Genomic DNA, 12,338 nt, shown 5'->3' on the forward strand with positions numbered 1-12,338 from the left:
GACACATCCATCAAATGTTGGCTCTGGGAGATTATTCAAGGTTATGAAAAGTGCATTGTATTCCTTTTTGGCATGCTTTTTAAGATTATTGCAACTACATCTTTATCTCCAATATTAGCATCTATTCCATCTAATTGGGTCATGATGCTTTTCATTTTACTGACAAACTGAGCCAAAGGTTCATTAAAGTTCATTTGTAGATCATAGAATTCAATCTTTAAGTGAATCTCTTGGTTCTTTGCCTTTGCTCCAAACACGAGATTCAATGTATCCCATACATCTTTTACATGTTCCTTAGAGTTAATGTGATCAATAAGACTAGTGCCCAAGTGTAAACCAATAAGTGACAAATGATTTCTCATCTTTTTCAATCCACCCTTCACTTGGTTTATCTAGCACATTTTCCTTAATAATTTTCCACAATTTCTTATGCATTAGAAGGTACTTCATCTATGTAGCCTAGGTGTGGAACCCTTCCCCCCATTGAACTTCTCTACATGCGAAGTGATGCATGTTGATGTTGCCATAATGAGAAGGTCTTACCAATGAGCTTATGATGCATAAATTAGCAGTGTCTATTGTCGTACAACCTTGACAAATATGGGTGCTTTAAACAAGATGAAATGCAAGTAGTGCGTGTGCTTCCAATTTTTAATTTTTGCCTCTAGAGCTTCCTGAGGATAGCCCTAATGCAAAGTTAGTGCTTTTGATGTGTAAACACACTAAATGCAACCCTAATTACTCAATTATTTCCCCAATTGCACCCAATTTTTGCTAATTGATTGTTAACTATCTTGATTAGTCTTAATCATAGTGATTAAGCATTCAAGAGAGTGGAGACTCAAATTGAACTGGTGGAAGCAGAAATTGAAGGGTGTTTTTGCATGAGGGTGTTGTCCTTGAAGTGTAGAAGAGGAGTATGTAGAAAAAATTAGCTCAAAGCTCAAAAAACAAGCTCATTTACCCTAAAGTCTACGACTAGTTTTCTTCTATTGTGGCCACTTATGTGAATGAAATTGCATAAGGTTTAGACTGAGAATTCCTCTTATGATTTCTAAGAACCTCCTAAAGGGTCTTACCCCAATTCAAATCACACACAATGCATTAGCTAAAAGATCAATTTACACATTTTTGTAATTTACGAGCTGCTGGCCATCAAAACTGAGTAATTCCTTTAGGTTAGGGTTTAGCAATAGCATAAAGAAGAGGCTCTTACAGTGGCTTGGGCAATGGTGAAGAGAAATGGGAGCATGGAGAGTTTAAAATCTAGCCACAAAGAGGGGAGAAATTGATAAGATGGATTAGAACCACTAATGATGTAATTAGTGAAAGATAATGCTAAGGAAGTGCTAATAGACAGTGCAAGGATAGAGGGAAGGCTCTATTACCATGTTGAAATCTATGGTACCTTCACTAATGTAAGTAGATTAAGCTAATCACATGCTAAATGCTGAATGGTTACACTAAGCTAAGGTGGATGGTGGCTAATTACACCATGATGATATATATGTGCAATAGACTCAAATCAATTAAGTTCCAAGATAGATTAGCTTGGACTCATAGAGAGACTTGAGATGTGTGAAAGTGCTTATACTTCCATTGCTTGAAAATGACCCCTTTTATATGGGTAGAGTACATCTTTGCTTGGGCCAAGATGCAACTTCTTAATGGCTGAAGGAACAGGTCTGAAAAAGCTACACTAAATCAACCCCACAACCCCCATATCCAAAACAAAGTAAGGACAAACAAACTTGACACTAAATTAAACCCCACGACCTTCACAGCCTAAACAAAGAAGGAAAAAGTGCTTAAGGTTGTGGGGTTACAAAAGAGGTACTTGCACAAATAGATGTGAAAACAATAGAAGGTGGCAAAAAGAAGGTTTGTTCTCACCGTTTGGGAAAAGGACCTTAGTGTTCTCAAATTTTGGACTCGAGACCATTTTGGGCCCCATTTTGGCTCTACAAGTTTTTCACAAGTACCCTATGGAAGTGTCAATTTTGACTCTATATGACCAATTTTTGGTTTGGCACATATTTATGATAGAAATTTGGTTGCATGACATTGTGTACAAAGAACCTAAGATTTGTAGGTTGTGTAAGTTTATGTGACTATTTCACATACAGTGGCTATATATAACATGTTTATAGTAGTGTCACAAGAGGTAACTATGTTGGAGATTGTAAATTTGATGTAAGTGTAGAAGCTACAAGTACTATTTATAGTAAATTACTAGAAGTAATCATGTCTATCCCAAGTTGTGATCCCAGGTATGAGAAAGTAACTAGACAAGAACAACTTCCAAGCATGGAAGTTCAAGGTGAGAAACTTCCTCATGGGAAAAGGATAATGGAAGTCTATTTTAGGTGACACGAAGAAGTTGGAGCTTTGGGAAGAAAATGCCACTCCTCACAACAGGTGCATGCCTTTAAGGCATGACATGAAAGAGCCAAAAAAGTGATGTATTGGCTGTGTGTTAGTGTGTCGTATACTATGATTGATCATATACAGGATGCAGAGACACACTAAAGGATGCATGAGATATCTTGGTTAAGTTGTATAGCATAAGTACCAAGGCAAAAAGATGTAGTTAAAACAAGAGAAATGTATATAATGTGTAGAGAAATATGCTAGGTGTAAGTGAGTACTCATTAAAATTGAAAGGGCTTGTAATGCCCTCACCTATATTGGAGCTCCCCTTGATGACGATGGCTTTTTGGTTGCATATTGAATGGATCAATTTTGGACATCTACCAGAACTTGGGAAAAATTTCCAAACTTTGAGGACCTTATAGTCATTCTAATCATTGAGGAGATGAACTAGGAAGGTTTGCTTGGTGAGTGTTTGTGCATGTTGAGAGCTTGAAGCTTGCACGGTTCAAGTTTGGTGATTGCTAGTCATGAAGAGAGAGAGAGAGAGAGAGAGAGAGAGAGAGAGAGAGAGAGAGAGTAGGTAGAGAGACAACTTTCTAGCTTCCTTCTATTGTTGATGTTTATATTGTTTTAAAGGAGTCCAAGAAATAGGATTGATAGAGCTCAAGGGTTTAACGCCCCTTGAGGCCTCCATTTCACACGGTCAATGTGCTTTCATGCTTTAGACGAGTTCATATTGTCAATACTTGTTGTGAAGCTATAGCTTTAAACAAGAAGTGCCGATACTGACTAGGAGTAGTAATAGTGCTACAGTGGATTTGGAGCATTCTATTCATCTGCTATTTGATTTAGTTTGCCTATGAGTTGTAAAACTTGTGGTAAATTGACTGAATGTTGAGAGTTGGAGTGATAAGTGTGGTGAAAGTGTGATTATAGTAGGAATTTTGTGTGGATTTTGCTAATTATAACTATCTTATTTTCTTTCGTTTTCTTGATTTTGATCGTTGTTGGGTAATGGAAAAAGGAAAGGAAACCATCGAGGTGCTTAGTTGGAAGTCCCACGACCTCCCTAGGTACTAGTTTCATCATCATCAATTGTTCTAATTTTTGCTATTTTTTGATTAATTAGGCCAATTAGGCACTCTCAAGTTTTGCATTTGATCTTGCTTTTTTGTGATTTGATGCTTAACTAAAGGCAATGTGCCATTAAGAAGAGCTTTGTCTAAAATTCAAAACAAAGAGTACTTCCACATTGACCAAGATCAAAGAGCACATACGTGGAATCTACAATGCATTACCTCTCCATAAAGCTAAGGAGCACACAAATCAAAGTTTGGGAGAGAGTACTTCCACATTGACCAAGATCAAAGTGCACATATGTGGAATCTATAATGCATTACCTCTCCATAAAGCTAAGGAGCACGCAAATCAAAGTTTGGGAGCATATCTAAGTATAAACTAGTCATTGTCATGATGGCGTCAAAGTGTCAAAGTCCAAGGCACTTACAAAGAGGTTGTTAATAAATGATGGCATCAAAGTCATAGTCTAAAGGAACTTACAAAGAGGTTGTTAAGAAGGATGGTGGCGCCGAAGGCAGATCAATGCACAAGTAAATGTGGAACGGAATCAAGTAACACCTATGCTACAAGGGTCTACTAGTGGGGTGAAGATGTCGCTTTTATTACAACATTTTCTCGAGAAAATGCAACGTGAGAGCAAAACAACTTGCTAAGATTTGAAACAATTATGGCAAGCTTGAATCAAAGACCCCAAGATAGTGCTCGTGATGATCAATTCTTTGATCACTTGGATCAAAGATTCAAAGTTATGGATCAACAATTTCAAAGAATTGGAAATATATTGCATGATGGCATTAAAGACATGAGGCAAGGGTTGAGTGGTCTAAGGTAAGATATGGGAAAAGATAAGGAAGTTCATAATGGACCAATGGTGTCTCAAGATTTGGGACCACAACCTATTGGGAATTCCATTGGTACTTCAAATGTCAATACAACACACTCACCTCAAGCTATTCCACATCAACATGAACAAAGTTAAGGGCCTTTTCTTGGGAAGGAGAATTTACCTCCTCCTAGGATGCACCAAGGTGGAGCAAGCGTATTTGGAATGTTGATGCAATAAGGTAGCACAAATTTGTATGGGATACTTATGCAATCAAGTGGGAAAAATGTGCCCAACAAACCTATGCACCAAGTGAGTGTCAATATGCCAAATACATCGATGCAAGGTTCGTCTCCAATGCAAGGGAGAAGTATGGAAAAGGGAAAAGGCATTACATTGGGTGAGCCACATCTACATGGCACTTTGTTGGAATGCCTCTCCAAGTTTGCATGATCATTATTCCAATGATTTGGGTGGTTGCATCATTAATGATTTGGATCATCATTTCAATAGTTTGGGACCCAATCATATTAGGCCATATCAATTTAATGACATGGGTTCTCTTCATCCTAGGCCACGTGACCGTCATAAGGATAATGAGGAGGAGTTCAAGGGTGTTAAGGACAAGATTACTTTTACTAAGTTCAAAGGGGAAGGCTCGTCAAATGATGAATTTGAAGAATGGATCAAGAAGATGGAACTTTACTTTGAGCTTAGCCCTTAAAGGTGTTGTTTACTACCTTGAATTTGGAAGGCTATGCTCATGCATGGTGACGACACTTAAATCCACATGGTTATGAGATCTCTACTTGGGAGGATTTCAAAGGTGAAATGAAAAGAACATTCATTTCAACATTAAATCAATGAAAGATGGTAGAAAAATGGGATGACCTTACTCAAACAAGCAATGTCAAAGACTATATACGCAAGTTCATGAAGCTTTCACTTCATGTGAAGGGCTCGATTGAGTGATGGCTACAAATTGAATAAGTTCATCAAAGGGCTACAAAATAGCATAAGAGTTGATGTGCAAGTTCAAATACCGGACACCATCAAGGTGGGCTATGCTCTTAGTGAAGATCTATGAAGCAAAGTATGCAAATCAAGGCAATAGGATGAATTTGGCACTTCAAATGTGGGTAAATCTTCAAGCAGTGTCACTCCTTATTTCACTCCTCCGAAATTCCCAAGCGTTTATGGAAAAGGTGGTAGAGAAAAATTCAGATTTGGTACCTCTTTTCCTAAGTCTTCCAATGTTGATGGTGGGAAGAAATTTGACACAAACAAGAATAAGGTGGTCGGTGAAGATCATATCGACGACTTGAAGAGAAATGGTTTATCCTTCAAGTGCAGGGAAAAATGGGGAAAAGATCATTGAAAAGTGTGCAAAGCTAAGAAAATGACTCTTAGCATGATCCTCACCGAGTCTTGCAAAGATGGGGGAAAAAGAGGAAGCAGAAGACTATGAAGAGTGCTTTAAAATTTCCAATGATGCAAATGAAGTTGAAGATGAGGGTGATTTTCTTTTTGATTCGTGTGGGGAAAAGAAGGGAAATCTTGATAATGATGGATTTCCCCTACCTATGTGTACTCCATGAGATTACAAAGACCATTTGGCTACTTTGTGCAATTTATCTAGTGATGCCTATGCCAAATGCAAAGGTGTACGTACGTTGAGGGGGTCAAGAGTGGCACATGTTTTGATTGATAGTGGGAGTACACATACCTTTGGCAACAAGAGGTCTATCTATGTGCAATCTCAAATTATAGCCCAGAGCTTTACCTTCGTGTAATAAAGTTCAAGTGGCTAATGGGAAAAAAATGGATTACATATTGGTATACAAGAATGCGGATTTAGTTCTCACAAGTGATTATACTTGCAAGGCTAATTTACTTGTCTTGGATATGGGTCCCATTGATATCGTATTGGGTTCTGATTGGTTGTCAACTCTTGGGTTATTTCACATGAATTTATAGCAAGGGTATATGAGTTTCATGCATGGAAAGGATGAGGCTACATTCACCGGAGCTCATGTGCTGAGTATCAAGATGATCAATGCAAGACAACTCAAGAGGGAGCTTTAGAACATGGGATGCATATATGTTTTACAGCTTTTCAAGGAAGAAAACAATGAGGAAGAAGGGGAAGTTATGCATAAAGTATAAAGGAATTGTAAAAGGAGTATGAAGACGTGTTTCAAATGCCAAACTGCTTGCCACCAAAATGAGAGGTGGATCATGGGATAGAGCTTGAGCCACATACCAAGCCCATCAACAAACCACCCTACAGATTGTCAAAAGTGGAGAAGGATAAAGTGGAGAAGCAAATGCAAGAGATTATGGATATGGAATGGGTTACTACTAGCCAATCACCTTTTGCAAGAGAAGGACGTGTTGAGATATCAAGCTCAACTAGTGTTACGGCGGACATTGATGACCCGCCTGGGTGGTGATAGCTTTCACATCTATACCACTAGCATGGTTGGTGAGATTATGGGTGATATGCAGCCAGTGGGATGACAGGCTGTGTGTGACAGCCATTTTGAATTACTAGAGACTGGCATAGTTATAGCGCCAGCTCATTTAGTCAAGTTCACATTAAGGATCGACCCTTGTATGTTGTAGTAATTGAGTACTAACCCATATAGTGTGTACTCTTATCTTTATGTTATGTTGGTTGAGTAGAGAAGAAGAAGATAGAAGAAAATTCAGCTATCCATCTCTCTCTTGTGTCTTGCTCTCTCTTGTGTGTGTGTGTTTGCTTGCTAGGGTTTGAAGCTCTCCCTCTCCCCCACATTCTCTTTATGGTATCGGAGCCTAGTTCATGTGAGAGCTAAGGAGGCAAGCAAGAGGCAAGAACAAGCAAGGAAGGAAGCGGTACTACACAGGTAAGAGCACCATTATCTCTTTCCCCTTCTTGGTTTAGGTACAACACCCCCTCTCAATAGCTTTGGGAGCTACACATCTCCAATTGAGGAGCTGTCTTCGTGGGAGCGGAGCTACAGGGCAAGTATATTGTCCTATTGGGGACAAACGTTTTTTTGGCCAGATTTGCGTTTCGGGTGCGTTACGAGCCCCGTTTTGTCACTGCAGGGTATTTTTAGCAGTGTTCTAGAAGTTGTGTGGTGGAGAACTGTTTCTGCTCAAAATCTAGTTATTGTAGTGCAGCAATGCATTTTGGAAGTGCAGACAGGGTTTGCACATGTATTGTTGATACTGGGTGTATGTACATGTACTCTGGTCACATTTGGTGACACAGGCTGTGCTACTGGAGTATAGCTACTGCAACAATTACAAGAGATACTGCTGTATTATAGGTTGCATATAGAAGTTATCTGTTTACAAGTTATTTGATTGCTTCAGGAAAACATGGCTAACAGAATTAATCAGATAGTGAGAAGCCAGATAAGAATAACTTCCATGCCTCGAAGTTCAGAATGACCACTTTCCAAATGGGTAAAGGATTTTGGGATTATGTAGAAGGAGACAATGAGGAGCCTCCAGAGTTATCTGAGGAGGATGCCACTCCTGCAGATATAAAGGCATTCAAGGATTGGAATCAGGGTATAAGAAAAGTCATGTACTGGCTTTCAATTAGTGTCACAGACACTATGATAGGACACATACAGGATGCAAACACTCCAACAGTTGCATGGGAGAATCTAGTTCAGATGTTCCAGACTAACACAAAGGCAAGGAAGTTGCATACTGTGGAAAACAAAAGCATGTCCATCAATGAATATGCCTTAAATACATCAAGCACTCTAAGTGGTTGTCACCTATAGTGGTGATTCCAAAAAAGAAGCCCAACAAGATCAAGATATGTGTAGACTTTAGACCCCTCAATCATTACACAATCAAAGATGGGTTTTCCTTGCCCTTCATATAGCGGGTTTTGGAAGATGTGGATAGTCATGTGCTCTATTCCTTCACGGATGGGTTCAGTGGCTACAACCAAGTAGTCATAGAGGAGAAGGATTAGCTCAAGACAGCATTTGTCACATAGTGGGGGGAACATATGCCGATAGGATGATGCCCTTTGGTATTTGCAATGCTCCCGCCTCCTTCCAGAGGACTGCCACCAAGATTTTCCATGAGTATTTTAATGATTTTTTACGCATCTTTTTGGATGACTTTTCTAACTTCAGTGGGAAAAAGAGCATGCCAAGGGTGGTGATGGTCCAAGAGGAACACCTACCTCAACTCACTCTGACGTGCTAGGTATCATGTCTTCACCTCTTAAAAACAAAAAAGCAAAAACAAAAACAAAACAAACCCAAAAAAAAACCAAAAACAAAAAATGTTTCTCTCTCACAAATCACAAGACCCCCCTTTTTTTCTCTCTTGCCAACCCCCCCTCTCGTGCTCTCTCTCTCTCACCCTCTACGACAACCCCCCTTGACCCCTCCCTTGCTCTCATTCCCCACCCCCTTTCATCGGCTAACCCCCCTTCTCACGCGATCAAACAAAAAAATAAAATAAATAAAATTTCCCCTTTAGCGTTGTTTCCAAAAACAAAAGGAAAATAAACCAAAGAAAAAAAATCCCCCTCTTGGTATTTACTTTATTTTATTTTTTCAAATACAAAAAACCAAAAAAACAAAACAAAACAAAACAAAAATCCCCCGTCTAGTATTTTTTCCATTTTTTTTTAAAAAAGCCCCCTCATAATATTTTTTTCCAAAAAAAACAACAAAAACAAAACAAAAAACAAAAAAAATCTCTCTCTCACTCGCTCTCACCTCACCTCACCAACTAGTCAGACCCCCCTCCCCCTCTCTCACCTCACCGTCCACCCCCCCTTCATCTCTTGCCACCTCTCCCTCATGACCCACCCCACCCTCTCTTTCCCTCGTGACTCCCCCTCTTACCATCACCCCACCCCATGCACCCCTCCTCTCTCTCCATCGGGAATTCTCTTCTCTCCAAGTTGTCTAGTGAGATGGCACCAAGGCGATGGGCACCATGTAGAACATCATCGTCATCGCCACCACACCATACACCAGCACCTCGATTTTCGACCTCCTTGTTTTGCGAGGGGGATTGTTAGGTTCTCCCAGATCAACTTGCGAGGCTCTGGCACAAGCATGATCATCCATCGGCTCGTGTCCTCACCATGCATGGCCTGTGCTATGCACGCCACTATTGTGACATGGTTATTGAACACCACTAGCGTCGCTCCTATGTCTCCTAACTCTAAAGCCAGCCCCTCACCCCCCTCTCACCTGCGTGCCCCACCACCTCCTCTCTCCCTCTCCTTCGCCACCCCACTGCTCTCTTCTCCCCACCGACTACACACCCCACCCCTCTCTCATCTCTTCCCACCAACCACACACCCAACTCCTCTCACATCACTTCCCACCGACCCCCATGGCCCCCCTCACCGACCAAGCCCCACACTCCCCCTCTCCTCTCTCTGGTGCAAGCCCACCCTCTCTCCTTCTCACTCGGCCCCCTCGCGTCACTCCCCACCAACCCCTCACTCCCCCTCTCACCCGACCCCACCCTCTCCCTTTCATCTAACCCCCTCTCTTGCTCTCTCTTGTGCAAACCCTCCCCACCCTCTCTCTCTCACTCACTTCCCCTGACCTCACCCAACCCCGTGACCTCACCCAAACCCCCTCTCCCTCTCTCTCTCTCTCTCTAGCACACCCCCCCAAGCTCAAGTCCTAATCCTAATTTGGAGCTCCCGCTATGGCCGAACAGCTCACAAGAGAGCAGATAGCCAAGTTCAAGGGAGCCTTCAATCTCTTCGACAAGGATGGTGACGGTTGTATCACCACAAAAGAACTGGAAATTGTGATGTGCTCGCTTGGCCAGAACCCCACAGAAGCTGAGTTGCAAGAAATGATCAACGAGGTGGACGTAGATGGAAATGGGACCATTGACTTTCCTATGTTTCTCAATCTCATGGCCCGAAAGATAAAGGTCACTAACTTTGAAGAGGAACTTAAGGAGGCTTTCAAGGTTTTTGACAAGGATCAGAATGGCTTCATTTCTACACAAAAGAGCTTTGTCGCATGATGACCAATCTTGGTGAGAAGTTGATTGATGAAGAGGTGGATGAGATGTGCTTTCTCTACTTTTGGAGAATGGGGCTATGATGGATGCCTTGATTCATCCTCACAACCAGACACCATTGATGTTTGCTTGCAAGCATGGAAGAGTAGCTTGCATTGAGTTGTGGTGGAAGGGGGAGCTAATGTCCTCATATTTGATGCATCCCGTGGGAGGACTTACATGCACTACACTGTGGTGGAAGGGGGAGCTAATGTCCTCATATTTGATGCATCCCGTGGGAGGACTTACATGCACTACACTGTGGGCACCTCCCTACCTTCAGATAATCTTGAAGCAACCTCGGATTTGGGAGCACGCCTTTGCATTTTGCAGACCGAGTGTAAAAGAGCTTCTAGCATGGGGTGCAGATAGGTTGCAAAGAAACCTATCTGTAGCTTGCATTGAGCTATGGTGAAAGGGGGAGCTAATGTCCTCATATTTGATGTATCCCATGGGAAGACTTGCATCACTACACTGCAAACAGTGGGCATCCCCCTGCCTTTAGATAATCTTGAAGAAGCCTCGGATTTGGGAGAATGCCTTTGCATTTTGCAAACCAAGGTGGGTCAAGTGAATGTGTAAAAGAGCTTGTAGCATGGGGTGCAGATAGGTTGCAAAGAAACTCTCAAGGGCACATAGCATGTGCAGCTCTTCTCAACCCTTTGACTACATAGCCCTTGGTATGGCTTTGTATCTTTGTGTATGCCTGGACTTCATGCTGGAAGTTTTAACCAGACAAAGTGGTTAGTGATGATTATGGTTTAGTTGGTTTGTGCTTCTATTGGTGTAAGTGTAACCTTCATGATGCTGGATGCTGGATGCTTTGCCCAAACGAAGTTGTAATACAAGTAGAGATGGCTTGCTGGATGTAGGGAACTGCAGTGGTAATATAGACAGAGATGGCTTGCTGGAGGAAGTTGCCCAGGAGCTCAAGTCAATCATTTTTTCCACAGCTATCTTGCTGGATTGAAGTTGCCCAGGAGTCAAGTCAAATCATTTTTATTATTTGTGTATCTCTCCAGAAGGTTTGCCTAGAAAGGTCATTGTATGATGTATGCCTAGGATCCCGCCTACCAAATGTTTTGCCATTAGGGAAAATTTGGACTCAAAAAGGGGCCTTGTAAGAGATCCCTTGGGATGGTGATGTGGACAAAGCAAGCCAATAAATCCACATATAATATTGGAGGGCACGTGCGTCATTTTTGAGTTCTTTATTCCATTAACTGACATGTAGGGTGTTTTTAAATTCAAAACAATGCATCTTGAGTATAGTTTTTTATTCCCACTATGGTGTCTTATTTTATTGAAAAAAGACACCACTCTCTTTCTTCATTACACTTTTGAATGTAACGAAGCCAACTCTGCTAACCAAACTTGAACCGAACTTCGTCCCTGCAACCCATCATCTTGCATTGTCTCCCTCATTGTCTTCCCAATTGCACAACCACAACCACTCCAAATCCGAATTTTTTTGAGCGGGAGGTTTTTGATTTTCTCTTCTTCTCAAGGCAGCAAGTTTTGAAAAAGGATGGAAAAGTATTTGTTCTTCATGCGCCATACCTGCTTGTGCATGAATAACAATCCCATTTCTTACCTTTTTCAAGTGAGGGTTGTGCTTACAAGTACTCTGTACATTTTGGTTCATCCAGGATACCAACAAGTTTGTTTGATGGACAAGGAGGTATTATTTAGTGATGTTGTCTTTTGGTTTTAATGAAGCAATCTTCTTCACGGGAGATAAGTGTAATATCTTTGGTTTTTTTTGGTTAAAGTGTGAGTTCATGATGCTTTTTGGTGTTGTTAAAGCACAAAACAATGCAATGGAACCTGTGCAGCAAAAGAGGAAAAAGGTGGACATCCACTTCCAAGTAGAACCCGATTATGCTCCCTGCTGTAAGAGAAATTGGTCTAGGCCAGCATGCGAAGCCCGCATTACTGAGCTTCGAAATGAAGGAAAGAAAAATATGGACCTTTGGTTGGATGGTAGTATTTACCCACCAGA

At 41.2% G+C, this 12,338-nt stretch overlaps 1 pseudogene; it reads left to right on the forward strand.

Annotated features, from left to right (window-relative positions):
• Positions 1-9,970: 9,970 nt before the first annotated feature.
• LOC147622168 (calmodulin-like) lies at positions 9,971-11,306 on the forward strand (annotated as a pseudogene).
• The last annotated feature ends 1,032 nt before the right edge of the window (positions 11,307-12,338 follow it).

This window comes from Cibotium barometz, chromosome 29, assembly GCF_041138505.1.
Source record: "Cibotium barometz isolate CiBa-2024 chromosome 29, ASM4113850v1, whole genome shotgun sequence".
NCBI lineage: Eukaryota > Viridiplantae > Streptophyta > Polypodiopsida > Cyatheales > Cibotiaceae > Cibotium > Cibotium barometz.